The sequence below is a fragment of the Callithrix jacchus genome, chromosome 9, assembly GCF_049354715.1.
Source record: "Callithrix jacchus isolate 240 chromosome 9, calJac240_pri, whole genome shotgun sequence".
NCBI lineage: Eukaryota > Metazoa > Chordata > Mammalia > Primates > Cebidae > Callithrix > Callithrix jacchus.
Genome location: NC_133510.1, coordinates 55505662 through 55521163, shown reverse-complemented (window position 1 = coordinate 55521163; position 15502 = coordinate 55505662). Strand labels below are relative to the sequence as shown.

The 15502-nt window shown below is 42.3% G+C and overlaps 1 long non-coding RNA gene and 1 pseudogene across 3 annotated transcripts; one reads left to right on the top strand and one right to left on the bottom strand.

Moving 5' to 3' along the window:
• Positions 1-3502: 3502 nt before the first annotated feature.
• LOC144577768 (uncharacterized) lies at positions 3503-8314 on the bottom strand. 2 transcript variants are annotated; one of them, XR_013522325.1, is made up of 4 exons: positions 8268-8314; positions 7396-7560; positions 6301-6401; positions 3503-5222 (listed from the first exon to the last, which is right to left on the bottom strand). It is a non-coding gene; the product is annotated as an uncharacterized LOC144577768 (long non-coding RNA). The 2 variants fall into 2 exon arrangements; XR_013522324.1 differs by having other exon boundaries at positions 3503-6401.
• A 45-nt stretch (positions 8315-8359) lies between these two features.
• Positions 8360-13742, top strand: LOC100406124 (polyadenylate-binding protein 1 pseudogene; annotated as a pseudogene). The gene has a single exon (XR_013522323.1). The product of XR_013522323.1 is annotated as a polyadenylate-binding protein 1 pseudogene (transcript).
• Positions 13743-15502: the final 1760 nt, after the last annotated feature.

Genomic DNA, 15502 nt, shown 5'->3' with positions numbered 1-15502 from the left:
GGTTCCACTTGTTCAACTCCTTCATTCTTTGTTCTCTATTTTCAAAGCCTAACTTCCTTAATCCTTGTGCCTCCTTGCCCCTAGTTACAATAAACAACCTTCCAGTCATTCCCACTGCGCTTCTCACCACTGTAGTCCTCACCCCTGCTCCATTTGAAAGAGCCAATCGGGATCAGCTTAGATTGTGTAGTCTGACTCCAATGGGGACCAGACACAGTAGCAGGAGTTGGCTGCATAGAAACCCCTTCCCTCTTTTGTTTGGTGTGCTCTCGCACTGGCCAAAAGTACAAGCAGCACCCTTTGGCAGAAGTAAATTTGCCCTGCTGAGAAATCCTTTATTTGAGTGCTCATTTTCTTTTCAACTTTGAGCTCTTATTTCCAACAGATGTTTGCATGAAAAAATCAGGTAAGGATGTATTTCTTAGGACATATCCCTGTCATTAACCTACTCATGGCTGTAGACCTTTAGTATGCTCAGAAAGAATTAGAGTCCTCTTTGCTGTAAGTTGTCTGGCATATGACTTGGCATCTTCAGTGTGTCACAGGTCCTCAAATGGCTCTTTTAGCCCCACCTAGATGTCTTTTGGGCACTTAAACCACTTAACTAAAACTGTATTCATTGTCTTCTTCCAAAATACACACACAAACAAATCTATTTCCTCTCAAACATTTAATCTCTATAAATGGTTTCACTAACTAGTTCCCAAGCTACAATCTGTAACATATTTCTCCCTGTTCCTCCAATTAATCACCAAATTCTGTGCCTTTTACCCCCAAGTCTTCCTAGAATAAGGCCTCTCCCTCCATCCCCACCACCTCTCCCTCATTTACAGACCACAACTGTGTGTCTTCCCTGCCTCCCAATTCTCAGCCCTGCCTTAGTTTCGTGGGTGCAAGTAAATCATTTCCAATTTCAACAAACTTTAAATCTGAAATGTCAAGTTCATTGAAAGAAAAAATGCCGTAAAATAATAATAGGTCAGGCTCGGTGGCTTGTGCCTTGTAATCCAGGAGTTTTGAAAAGCCAGTGCAGGAAGATCACTTGAGGCCAGGTGATCAAGACCAGCCTGGGTAACATAGTGAGACCCATCTTTACAAAAAAAAAAATTTAACTAGTGAAGCATTGTGGCATGCAGCTACATTTCCAGATACTTGGGAGGCTGAAGCAGCAATGAGCAATGTTCACACCACTGCACACCAGCCTGAGTGACAGAGTGAGATCCGTCTTTTAAAAAGAAGAAGAAAACACACATACATACTCCTAAAATGTAAATACTATCAGGTCACAATCCTAACTAAAGGCATCTGTGGCATTTTGTTGCCTATAATATAATCTTTTTTTTTTTTCTTTTTGAGACAGACTCACTTTGTTGCCCAGGCTGGAGTACAGTGGTACAATCCTGACTCACTGCAACCTCCACCTCCCAGGTTCAAGCAGTTCTCCTGCCTCAGCTTCCTGAGTAGCTAGGATTACAGGCATGTGCCACCATGCCCAGCTAATTTTGTATTTTTGGAAGAGATGGAGTTTTTACCATGTTGGCCAGGCTGGTCTCAAACTACTGACCTCAAGTGATCCACCTGCTTTAGTCTCCCAAAGTGCTGGGATTACAGGCATGAGCTACCACACCCAGCTAAAATTAACATTTTATAAATTGTTATTACAAGATCCTTCAAATCTGACTCAACCTATTTCTCCAGTCTTGTCTTCTACCCCTGAACAAGTGCTCTAGCCTTCCCTCATTATATGTTCAGTAAACAGGCTCTCTTGGGCACTTTTATATAAGCTTTTTTCTCTTTCTAGAATAAAAATGTGTCATCCATACCACTTTTAGTAGCTAATTTGTTTCATTCCGTTACTGAACATATTTAATTGTTAGTTTACCTCCTTCCACTGTCATATAAAACTCTAGCAAAAAAGGAGTTTTGAACATTTTTTTCACCTTTATCGTGTATAAGCCACTGTAATTTTGAGTCTCTAACAAAGCAATGGAATCTATATCATAACAAATACATCCAAACATATTTTTGAGGTTTTATATTCTAAAAGTATGTTTTAATCAACATGATGCCAGGAAGGTGTGCCTATGTCGTGAGTGAATTCTTACTTCACAACAGAGACTATGTTTTGTCCTAGAGTAAAAGAATGAACCAAACAACTCTCCCTTTTATTTCTGACAATGAAACTGAAGAACTTAAATAGCACCCTTGCTTTAACACTCATACATTTAAATTGATGAAATCTGCCAAGCATGGTGACTCATGCCTGTAATCCCAGCAGTTTTTGAGGCTGAGGCAGGCAGATCGCTTGAGCCCAGGAGTTCAAAACCAGCCTGGGCAACATGGTGAAACTCCATCTCTACAGAAAGTACTAAAGTTAACCGAGTATCGTGGATCATGCCTGCAGTCTCAACTACTCGGGAGGCTAGGGAGGCAGGATCACTCGAGCCCAGGAGGTCAAGGCTGCAGTGAGCCATGATCGTGCCACTGTACTTCACCCTAGCAACAGAGCAAGGCCCTATCTGAAAAAAAAATTATATTAATAAACTCATGAAATCTTGTACTGTTTTTCAAATTTATGTTTTATTCAGGCAGATTTTTAAATAATAAAGTAATATTTTTTCAGGTAGTAAATTTCTACCACAAAAACAATTTGATGTTACTGAGATTAATGACAAATTGAAGAAACTATCAGGTGTTGTATAAAAAAATCTTATCTATGAGATACATTATTTGATCTACAAAATAATTTAAGATTTAAAGCCATAACTAGTAAGTAGAACTTCTCAAATATAAAGTTTAATACAGTATCAACAATTTCTAACATAAGACCTTTATAAATATAAAACGACAGCTTAAATGTATGAAAAATCAGTATTCACAAGCATATTAATCATTTGTTACCATGAAAACAGTAATTAAAACACTATTTTTTTTAAAATACAGAGTCTCACTCTGTCACCCAGGCTGGAGTGCAGTGGCACAATCTCAGTTCACTGGAAACTCCACCTCCTAGGTTTAAGTGATTCTCCTGCCTCAAACTCCTGAGCACCTGGGATTACAGGTGCACACCACCATGCCTGGCTAATTTTTCTAGTTTTAGTGGAGACAGGGTTACACCATGTTGACCAGGCCAGTCTGAATCTCCTGCCCTCAAAAGATCTACCCACCTCGGCCTCCCAAAGTGCTGGGATTACAGGTGACCCACTGCACCCAGCCTAAAACACTATGTTAAGGTCTATAGAGGATTGTTTGAGCCCAAAACTTCGAGGCTGCAGTGACTTGTGACTGCATCAAGGCACTCGAGTCTGGGTTACAAAATAAGATCTTGTCTCATATATATACACACACATATATATATATGAATATTCATACAATACGAAAAAATTTGTATTACAGAAATTATATACTCATAGGAATATATAATTTCACATAGTCATATTCATAAATTAATTATACATTATTTTATATATATCATACATATATCAAAAATAACTTGATAACTTTGAGATAGAGAAATATATATTTTTTTTAATGGAGTTTCACTCTGTCGCCCAGGCTGGAGTATAACAGCACAATCTCGGCTCATTGCAATCTCCACCACCCAGGTTCAAGCAATTCTCCTGCCTCAGTCTCCTGAGTAGCTGGGATTACAGGCATGCACCACCACACCTGGCTAATATTTGTATTTTCAGTAGCGACAGGGTTTCACCATTTTGGTCAAGCTGGTCTTGAACTTCTTACCTCAGATGATCCACCCACCTTGGCCTCCCAAAGTGCTGGGATTACAGGCATGAGACACTGCCCCTAGCCGAAAGATTTCCTTTAAAAGACACAATGGGCAGAAGTCATAAGGAAAAGTTGATAAATTTCATACACAAAAAGAAGCTTGAAGAGGAGGGGCCACAGTTGCTCACGACTGTAATCCCAAAACTTTGGAAGACTAAGGTGGGAGGATTGCTTGAGGCCTGGAGTTTGAGACCAGCCTGGGCAACATAAAAAGACCCTGTCTCTACCAAAAAGAAAAGAAAAATTAATAAATTGGACAGTAACAAAAGGCACCATTAGGAGAGGGAAAAGATTAACCACAAATAGAAGATGTATATAGCAAATACGACTGACAAAGAATTGGAATTCAGAATATATGAATAGCCGTGACTCAAAAGTATCTAATAGAAAAATAAGCAAAAGAAGTAAGTAGCAACAGCCCAGAAGAAAAAGATAAATGGACCATACATCTCATTAGTAATCAGCAGGGTCTCTCAATACTTGACAGATGTACACATTGTGCCCAAGCATTCACCACTATTATACTGAAGAGCCTGAATCAAACCCAGAATGTTAGGCTCCAGAGCTTGCTCTCAATCGTGATATCCAACTTCATTCTACAATTCAAGTCTTGAAATGTAATTTTTTAAGTGAAGTTAGTGATGCAAATTTCAAAAAAAGGAGCAAATTTTGGACTGGTCTGAAAACTCTGAGGCTGGGTGCAGTGGCTCATGCCTGTAGTACCAGCACTTTGGAAGGCCAAGACAGAGGGGACTGCTCGAGCCCAGGAATTCGATCCAACCAGGACAATACAGTGAGACCCAGTTTCTATAAAAAAATTAAAAATTAGTCAGCTATGGTGGCACACACCTGTAGTCCGAGCTACTCAGGAGGCTAAGTGGGGAGGATTGTTTGAGCTCAGGAGGTAAGAGGCTGCAGGAAGCCATCCACCACTGCACTCTAGCCTGGATGACAGAGCAAGAACCTGCCTCAAAAACAAATAAAAAGAAGAAGAAAACTCTGAGCCAAATGTTTGCTTTTATGGAGTAAAAGGGGGTAATTTTACAGCTAAATATTTGATTTGTAGTAAAAATACAATTACTACCTCAGAGTTAGTTGCACTGCATATTTCTGCTGAAGCATCCAAACTCATGTTCAGAGTTTTCTTTCATTCCAACTGTGTGTGTAGGCCACATGTGGTAGCTAATGCCTGCAATCCCAGCACTTTGGGAAGCCAATACAGAAGGATCACTTGAAACCAGAATCCAAGACCAGCCTGGACAACATAGTGAAAACTCATCTCTACAAAAATTAGCTGGTGTGGTGGCTCGCACTTGTGGTCCCAGCTACTCAAGAGCCTGGGGTGGGAGGATTGCTTGAGCCCAGAAAGTCGAGGATGCAGGAAGCTGTGATGGTGTCACTGCACTCCAGCCTCGATGACAAGAGTGAGATCCTGTCTAAAAAGACAAAAAGAAAAATTTTTTATCTGTGAGATAGAAACAGTACCAGTTGTTCTATTTGACAGGTAGAAAATAGAAGCAATTGGCAGCAAACCCCAAGACAGCATAAACTAAATTGATAACACCAGCTAGATGAGGTGGCTCATGTCTGTAATCCTAGCACTTTGGGAGACCAAGGCGGGCAGATCACCTGAAGTCAGGAGGCTAAGACACAAGAATCACTTAAACTCGGGAGGCAGAGGTTGCAGTGAACTGAGATCACACCACTGCACTCCAGTCTGGGCAACAGAGTGAGACTCGGTCTCAATCAATCAATCAATCAATACCACTACCAACAGTTAATTATGAGAGTCTCTTAGAAGCACCATAGTATTAGGAGATTAAAGTCCATTCATAAAAGTGCTAATGCTGGATGTTGTAGTTATCCCTTGAAACCATGAACACCATCTTTTCTGGATACTCTATAGCATTGGTTTTTCATGTGTTTGTTTGCTTGCTTATTTATTTGAGACAGGGTCTCCCTCTTGTCACCCAGGCTGGAGTTCAGTGGCATGATCACGGATCACTGCAGCCTCCACCTCACAGACTCAAGTAATCCTTCTACCTCAGTCTCCCAGAGAGCTGGGACTACAGGCCCATGCAACCATGCCCAGATAACTTTTTGGTTTTTTTGTTTGTTTGTTTTGTAGAGATGGGGTTTTACCATGTTGCCTAGACTGGGCTCAAACTCCTGGGCTCAAGCAATCCTCCTGCCTTGGCTTCCCAAAGTGCAGGGATTACAAGTGTGAGCCAAAATGCCCAGACTTCGTGAGTTTAGTTGCTCAATGACAGCCTTGCAGTATGGCCAGCATGTTGCTGATGCAGCTCTGCCCATCTGTGGTAAATGGTTGAACTCTTACTTGAAGCAGCAGAGGTTCTGTACTCATTCATTCATTCATTCATTCCCCTACATTTGGACCTCATCTACTAAGTGACATTTATAAATCACTGAAGATACTTAGAGCTTATTTGAAGATGCTTATTTGCACACAAATCACTAGAGGTGGCAGCATAGCAAAACAGAAAGTGTACTGACCAGGGATTAAAAACCCACTGGTGATGAGAACTAGCTCTGCCAACATCCAGGTTCTTTTCTGGAACAAGTAACTTCATCTCTTTGAATCTCAGCTTTCTTACCTGTTAGTGAGAATGACCCAAGGTAGATCAAACAGCATGAAAAGGCAGAGAATCAGAAAACCTTGAGAAGAGACAAAACTGGGGATGCATTCTAGTTAGACCAGCCCAGATTCTTAAAGCTAGCTACCCATTGGCGGGGCACAGTGGCTCAAGCCTGTAATCCCAGCACTTTGGGAGGCTGAGGCAGGTGGATCATGAGGTCAAGAGATCGAGACCATCCTGGTCAACATGGTGAAACCCTGTCTCTACTAAAAATACAAAAAATTAGCTGGGCATGGTGGCACATGCCTGTAATCCCAGCTACTCGGGAGGCTGAGGCAGGAGAATTGCCTGAACCCAGGAGGCGGAGGTTGCGGTGAGCCAAGGTCGCGCCATTGCACTCCAGCCTGGGTAACAAGAGCGAAACTCCGTCTAAAAAAAAAAAAAAAAAAGCTAGCTACCCATTAGGATCACCTGAGGAAATTTTTTAGTTACTCCACATTTGAGATTCTATTCATTTGTCTGGGATAGGGCTTAAGTATTAGTATTCCAATACAATGATTTTCCAACTTTAGCAAGCCTCAGAGTCACCGGAAGAGCTTGTTAAAACACAGATAGGTCAGGCACAGTGGCTCACTGCCTGTAATCACAGTGCTTTTGGAGGCCGAGATGAAAGGATCGTTTGAGACCAGTCTGGGCAACAAAATGAGGCCTTGTCTCTACAAAATATTTTTAAATTAGCTGGATGTAGTTGTGCCCCTATAATACTAACTAAGGCAGGAGGGTTACTTGAGCCCAGGAGTTTGAGGCTGCAGTGGTCTTTGATCATATCACTGCAGTCTAGCCTGGGAAACAGAGAGTCCCTGTCTCAAAAACAAACAAACAAAAATCCACATAGATAGTTGGGCCCCACCCCCAGAGTTTCTGATTCAATAGGTCTGGGGCACTCCAAAGAATTGCAGGTCTAGCAAGTTCCCAGGTGATGCTGAGGTGCTGATGTTGGAGATCTACTCACCTGGAGAACCACTCTAAGTGTGTGCAGAAAGGATTAGTTGAAAATGCCAGAGGCCAAGCATGGTGGCTCACACGTGTAATCCCATCATTTTGAGAAGCTGAGGTGGGAGGACAGTTTGAAGCCAGGAGTAGTTAACCAGACCAGCTGCAGCAACATAGCAAGACCCTGTGGAAGAATTTAGCTGGGTGTGGTGGCACAGTTCTGTAGTCCTAGCTTCATGAGACACTGAAATGGGAGGATGGCCACAGCCCAGGAAATGGAGGCTGCAGTCAGTTATGATCATCCCACTGCACTCCAGCCGGGATAACAAAGCAAGACCCTGTTTCTGAAAAAGGAAGGGAAAGGAGGAAGGAGAAGGGAAAAGTGGGGAAGGGGAAGGGGTGAGGGGAGGGAAAGGAAAGAAAGAACCTAAAAGAAGACAGAAAAGGGAAGAAAACGGGAAAAAAAGAAAAGAAAAGAAAAGGTGGGTGTGGTGGCTCACGCCTGTAATCCCAGCAGGGGGAGTAGATCACCTAAGGTCAGGAGTTTGAGACCAGTCTGGCCAATAAGGCGAAACCCCGTCTCTACTAAAAATACAAAAATTAGCCCCTTCTTTCCCGCAGTTAGTGCTGAGAGTGCAGAGTGTGTGCTCTGGGCTCAGAAAACACATTTATTATTTTAAAAATCCAAAAACCGACTTAAAAAAAAATCTTTTCAAACCTCCCCCAGCCAAAGAAATTTTGCAAAACTCCGCGTCTCCTAGGCCAGAGACTTTTTTCCTTTCCTCTTTTATAAAATAACCCGGTAAAGGAACTGAGGCCGACCCGTCTGCCCGCGACCCCGAAGCAGCTCCAAGAGGTAAGTCAAGAGACCGAGTCCTTCCCTCCCAATACCTGGACCCAACACCACCATCCTCGCTCCCCGCCCGGAGCTGGAAGCCGGAAGCTGTAAACCGGAAGCTATAAACCGGAAGCTATAAACCGGAAGCCGGGAGCCGGGAACCGGGAGCCGGGAGCCGGGAGCCAGCAGTAGCGGATCAACGCAGTTCTGTGGCAGTTGAGTAGCCTTCGATTCCGGGTTATTTTTGTCCCTCTGCGCTTGCACTTGCCACAACTTCACTCCTCACTGATTCCAGCCCTGGTACTCGCTGTCCTCCTCTCACCAGAAGGTCGTGGCCTGTGGCCCTGCAGCCAACCGTGTGGAGTTAACTCCAGCGCCCTCCACTACCCCATGGCCTCGCTCTACGTGGGAGGCCTCCACCCCGAGGTGACTGAGGCAATGCTCTACGAGAAGTTCAGCCCCGCAGGGCCCATCCTCTCCATCCAGGTCTGCAGGGACATGATCACTTGCCACTCCTTGGGCTACGCATATGTGAACTTCCAGCAGCCGGCGGACGCTGAGCGTGCTGTGAACAACATGAATTTTGGTGTTATAAAGGGTAAGCCAGTACATATCCTGTGGTCTCAGCATGATCCATCACTTCGAAAAAGTGGAGAGGGCTACATAGTCATTAAAAATCTGGACAGATCCATTGATAACAAAGCACTGTATGATACATTTTCTGCTTTTGGTAACATCCTTTCATGTAAGGTGGTTTGTGATGAAAATGGTTCCAAGGGCTATGGATTTGTACACTTTGAGGCACAGGAAGCAGCTGAAAGAGCCATTGAAAAAATGAATGGAATCCTAGTAAATGATCGCAAAGTATATATTGGAAGACTTAAGTCTCGTAAAGAAAGAGAATCTGAACTTGGAGCTATGGCAAAAGAGTTCACCAATGTTTACATCAAGAATTTTGGAGAAGACATGGATGATGAGCGCCTTAAGGATCTCTTTGGCAAGTTTGGGCTTCCCTTAAGTGTGAAAGTAATGACTGATGAAAGTGGAAAATCCAAAGGATTTGGATTTGTAAGCTTTGAAAGGCATGAGGATGCACAGAAAGCTGTGGATGAGATGAATGGAAAGGACCTTGACGGAAAACAAATTTACGTTGGTCGAGCTCAGAAAAAAGTGGAACGGCAGATGGAACTGAAGTGCAAATTTGAACAGATGAAGCAAGATAAGATCACCAGATACCACGGTGTTAATCTTTATGTGGAAAATCTTGATGATGGTATTGATGATGAACGTCTCCAGAAAGAGTTTTCTTCATTTGGTACAATCACTAGTGCAAAGGTTATGATGGAGAATGGTCTCAGCAAAGGGGTTGGTTTTGTTTGTTTCTCCTCACCAGAAGAAGCCGCTAAAGCAGTTACAGAAATGAACGGTAGAATTGTGGCCACAAAGCCATTGTATGTAACTTTAGCTCAGCGCAAAGGATTGCGCCAGGCTCACCTCACTAACCAGTATATGCAGAGAATGGCAAGTGTACGAGCTGTGCCCAACCCTGTAATCAACCCCTACCAGCCAGCACCACCTTCAGGTTACTGCATGACAGCTATCCCACAGACTCAGAACAGTGCTGCATACTCTCTTCCTAGCCAAATTGCTCAACTAAGACCAAGTCCACACTGGACTGCTCAGGGTGCCAGACTTCATCCATTCCAAAATATGCCAGGTGCTATCGGCCCAGCTGCTTCTAGACCGTCATTTAGTACTGTGAGACCAGCTTCTTCACAGGTTCCACGAGTCATGTCAACACAGTATATTGTTAACACATCAACACAAACAATGGGTTCACATCCTGCAGCTGAAGCTGCTGCAGCTGCTCCTGGAGTTTGCAATCCTCAGCAACATCTTCATGCACAGCTACGGTTTACAATGCAGCAGCCTGCTGTTGATGTAAAGGTCAGGAACCTTTGATTGCTTCCATGTTGGCATTTGCCCCTCCTCAAGAGCAAAAGCAAATGTTAGGTGAATGCCTGTTTCCTCTTATTCAAGCCATACACCCTGCTCTTGCTGGTAAAATCACTGGCATGTTGTCAGAGATTGATATTCAGAACTTCTTTCTATGTTCGAGTCTCCAGAGTTACTGTTCTAAGGTTGATTAACCTCTAGCTGTGCTACGAGCCCACCAAGCTAAAGAGGCTGCCCAGAACGCAGTTAACAGTGCCACCGCTGTTACAACTGTCTAAAATTGATCAGGGACCACGAAAAGAAACTTGTGCTTCACTGAAGAAAAATATCTAAACATTGAAAAATATAAATATTATGGAAAAAATTGCAAATAAATAAAGGAAAGGAAACTTTGAACCTTATGTACCGAGTATATGTCAGGTCTAACAAACATAATGCTAGTCCTAGATTACTTATTGATTTAAACACACACACATACACACACACACAAGTGAAATATAAAAACAAATTAATGTTTTATAGACCCGGGGAAAAGAATTTTCAGTAAAGTACTCAGTAAAGTACAAAAATTTAAAGCATTCTTTCCTTTAATTGTGTAATTCTTTACTGTGGAATAGCTCAAAATGTCATTTCTATTTTAAGTAACAATTGATAATTGAGCAAGGAAATGTAATTTGGATTATAAAATTCTTGCTGTAATAAAAATTCCTTAAACAGTGAAAAAATAATAAAAATACAAAAATTAGCTGGATGCAGTGCCGCACGCCTCTAATCCCAGCTATTCAGGAGACTGAGGCAAGAGAATCACTTGAACCCAGGAGGCAGAGGTTGCAGTGAGCTGAGATCATGTCACTGTACTCCAGCCCGGGTGACAGAGCAAGACTCCATCTCAAAAAAGAAGGAAAAAGAAAATGCCAGAAGGGTATTTGAGTGCTTATGCTTTCTGCTTTGCATTAAATGAGGAACATAATATCACCCTGAAATTTCACTCCATTTTTTTAACCATGTGCAGAGGATTTCGCTTTTAAAATACATGTGTTAAGGAACAGACAACAGATTGTCCTTTAGGTGGGAAGCTGACGAGTAAAGCAGACTTTTTCCCCCCACTGTATACGTTTGATACTGCATTAATTTGCATCATATGCATGCATCTTCTAATTAATTGTAAAGCCAACAAAACCTTCACTCAACTTAAGGAATAACAAAAGTAATACAAACAATTAGCTGGGCTGGCGCATGCCTGTAATCCCAGCTACTCAGGAGGCTGAGGCAGGAGAATTGCCTGAACCCAGGAGGCAGAGGTTGCGGTGAGCCGAGATCGCACCATTGCACCCCAGCCTAGGTAACAAGAGTGAAACTCCGTCTCAAAAAAAAAAAAGTAGTAGAGGGACCCTCTGACTTACATATGGCTATTATCTACCACATAGATTCTGTTATCCCAATATACCTTGCACTATAGCAAGGAATGCATGTGACCATTTGTAACCATTTCAGCAGTTACAAAAGATGACAAAAAGGGGAGAAAGGAGGAAAGGAAGGAAGGGAAAGCGGGAAGAATAGGAAAGGAAAATATAGGCTGGTATAATGAAGTTGGTGCCAGGCATGGTGGCTCACACCTGTAATCACAACACCTTGGGAGGTCACGGTGGGTGGATCACTTGATCCCAGGAATTCTGAGACCAGCCTGGGCAACATGGAGAAACCCCATCTCGATGAAAAATACAAAAAATAGCTGGGCATAGTGGTGCACGCCTGCAGTCCCAGGTACTCAGGAGGCTGAGGTGGGAGGATCACTTGAACCCAAGAGGTTAAGGCGGCAGTGAGTCGTGATTGCGCCACCATACTCCAGCCTTTTGAAACAGCGAGAGCTTGTCTCAAAAATAGTGGCTCACACCTGTAATCCCAGCACTTCAGGAGGCCGACGCAGGCAGATCATTTGAGGTCAGGAGTTCAAGGCCAGCCTGACCAACATGGCAAAACCCTGTTTCTACTAAAAATACAAAAAATTAGCTGAGAGTGGTGTCACGCACCTGTAATACCAGCTACTCAGGAGGCTGAGCCAGGAGAATCACTTGAACCAGGGAGGTGAAGGTTGCAGTGAGCCAAGATTGTGCCATTGCACTCCAGCCTGGGCTACAGAGCAAAAGTCCATCTCAATAATAATAATAAAATAAAGTTAGTGATTTGTGCTAAGCCAATTTCTCTTTCGGGGAAAAATATCACATTAGAAAACTAAATAAATATTATGATTAAAAGGTATGAAATAGAATTTTAGAAAAAGACATGAAGTCAAGGGTAAATTGCCAATTGATAACAATATTTTTAAATATTTTGTGGAGGGAAGTTCTATGTCATAAAGACTTAGAAAAAACAGAGAAGGAAAACAAGCCTATCGCCTATATCTATCTAAATCTCTAGCCATATCTCTATCATCCATCTACCTATCTATATTTATATACCTATGGCAGATAGTATGTCTAGATTAAATATATATATAGATAAAAATATTCATTTGAAGTCATTCTATACTAAACATCACTTGATAGTTTTGGTTACAAAGTAGAAATACAGAAATGGAAGTCTTTTATTGTATTATGCCATGGAAGGTGGATGACTCATAGCGCAAGTGCGGTCTGTGTCTGAAAGAGGGAGCAGTGAAATCACAGATAGCATCATTTCTCACTTTTTGCTTCTGATATTTCTCAAGAGCCAGAGAATAGTAGGGAACTGGGAAAGGAGAGTATCAGCATTCAGATGAACAGATCTTTGGAGTGAGCGGTTGTCTCCTACACTGCAGCTTTAGAAGCACTGAGCAGAACACCCAGCCACCAACGCCCACCTGTATTTTCTAAGTCCTTTCCTTTAACCTAAGAATTAAATACTTTTAAACATTCAATCATTATCAGGATCATATCCTTGTTGCTAGAAGCTTTTCGTTCTTCTTCTTTTCCTTTTTTAAATAGAGACAGGGTTTCACCATGTTGGCAAGGCTGGTCTCACACTCGTGACTTCAGGTGATTGACCTCCCAAAGTGCTGGGATTACAGGTGTGAGCCACTGTGCCCTGTCGCTTTTCATTCTTCTAAAATGTGTTCATTGTTTAATGAAAAATGGGTTCATGTTCTTGACTTTGATTGCTAAATCAGAAACATAAAAAGTAAGACGTGTTGACCAGGTGCAGTGGCTCACGCCTGCAATCCCAGCACTTTGGAAGGCCAAGGCAGGAGGATCACTTGATGTCAGGAGTTCGAGACCAGCCTGGTCAACATAGTGAAACTCCATCTCTACTAAAAATACTCAACTTAGCCGGGCAATGTGGCAGGCACCTGTAATCCTAGCTACTCAGAAGGCTGAGGCAGAAGAATCTCTTGAACTCAGGAGGCAGAGTTTGCAGTGAGCCGAGATCACACCACTGCACTCCAGTCTGGCAACAGAGTGAGACTCCATCTTAAATTAAATAAATAAATAAATAGAAAAAGTAGGAAGTGTTTGTCAAAAGAGCCATGTTAAAATTTCACATAGCTTTAATAACTTTAAATTCTTCTTGATATGAAAAGACAAGTATTATTACTTAGATTTTATTAAGTGATATTCATGATACATTTTATTAAATGTCACATTCATGAGTTTCTCATTAAACTTCACTTGAAGTTACTTAAATTTAATAAATACTACTTAAATAACCGTCAAAGTCTGTGGGGGTCCAGTTACCTTTCGACATTGGTGTTGTCCTGCATGTTGGATCTCTTATGTTGTTCTACATTATCCAGAAAATTCAAGGAACAGGAGAGGCAGATGGCCAATAAACATATGTAAACATGTTCATCCTTTCTAGTAATCAGGGAAATTCACATTAGAATAAAAAGAGAGGCCATTTTATACTCATCATATTGGCAAACATTTTAAAGTCAAATTTGAATTTGTAGGAAAACTGACACTTTTATGCATTACCAGAGGAGGTTAAATTAGTAGAACCACTTTGGAGAGCAATTTAGTCCATATAATAAAGTGAACGATGCATACTCCCTACAATCCAGCAATTCCACTCCCCTTCAGTTAAAAACCTGGCTGCACATTAGATTCATTATCCCAGTGGGTTATCAACCCATTGCCCTATTAAGAAAATCTTTTTGTTTCTTTTGAGGCAGGGTCTTGTGCTGTTGCCCAGACTGGAATACAGTGGAACGATCAAGACCCACTGCAGTGTTGACTTCCTGAGCTCAAGTGATCTTTCCACTTCAAGCTCCTGAAGAGCTAAGACTACAGGCACATGCCACTGTGCCCAGTTAATTTTTAAATTTTTTGTAGAGATGAGATCTCGCTATGTTTCCCAGGCTGGCCTTGAATTCCTGGGCTCAAGTGATACTCCCATCTTGGCCTCTCAAAGTGCTGGGATTGCAGGTGCCACTGTGCCCAGCCCCATGAGAAATTCTTGCACATGTACGTAAGAAAACAAATTCAAAAATTTTTATAACATTGCTTATAACAAAACAATGGAAATAACATAATGTCCATCAACAGAAGTATAGAGAAATACAATGTTGTATAGTTATTCAATGGAAAACTAATAAAACTGTAGACAACACTGGCACATGCAGCATGATTGAATCTCCCAAATACAGTTTTGGGAAGTAATAGACAAAGAACACATACAGCGGAATTCTACATAGCAATTAAAATGAATAAACTAAACCTGTAAATAAATCCTGTCCTAGTTTTCTACAGCTTCTATTAAAAAAGTTTCTAGGGGCCGGGTGCGGTGGCTCATGCCTGTAATCCCAGCAGGGGCGGGTGGATCACGAGGTCAAGAGATCGAGACCATCCTGGTAAACATGGTGAAACCCCGTCTCTACTAAAAATACAAAAAATTAGCTGAGCACGGTGGCGCGTGCCTGTAATCCCAGCTACTCAGGAGGTTGAGGCAGGAGAATTGCCTGAACCCAGGAGGCGGAGGTTGCAGTGAGCCGAGATAGCGCCATTGCACTCCAGCCTGGGTAACAAGAGCAAAACTCCATCTCAAAAACAAAAACAAAAAAAAAAGGTTACTAGGCCAGGCACTGTGGCTCGTGCCCATAAGTAATCCCAGCACTTTGGGAGGCCAAGGAGGGTGGATCACCTGAGGTCAGGAGTTCGAGACCAGCCTGGCCAACATGGCAAAACCCCATCTCTACTAAAAATACAATAATTAGCTGGGCGTGCTGGTGGGTGCCTATAATCCCAGCTATTTGGGAGGCGAAGGCAGGAGAATCGCTTGAACCTGGGAGGTGGCGGTTGCAGTGAGCCAAGATGATGACATTGCACTCCAGCTTAGGCGACAGAGTGAGACTGTCTCA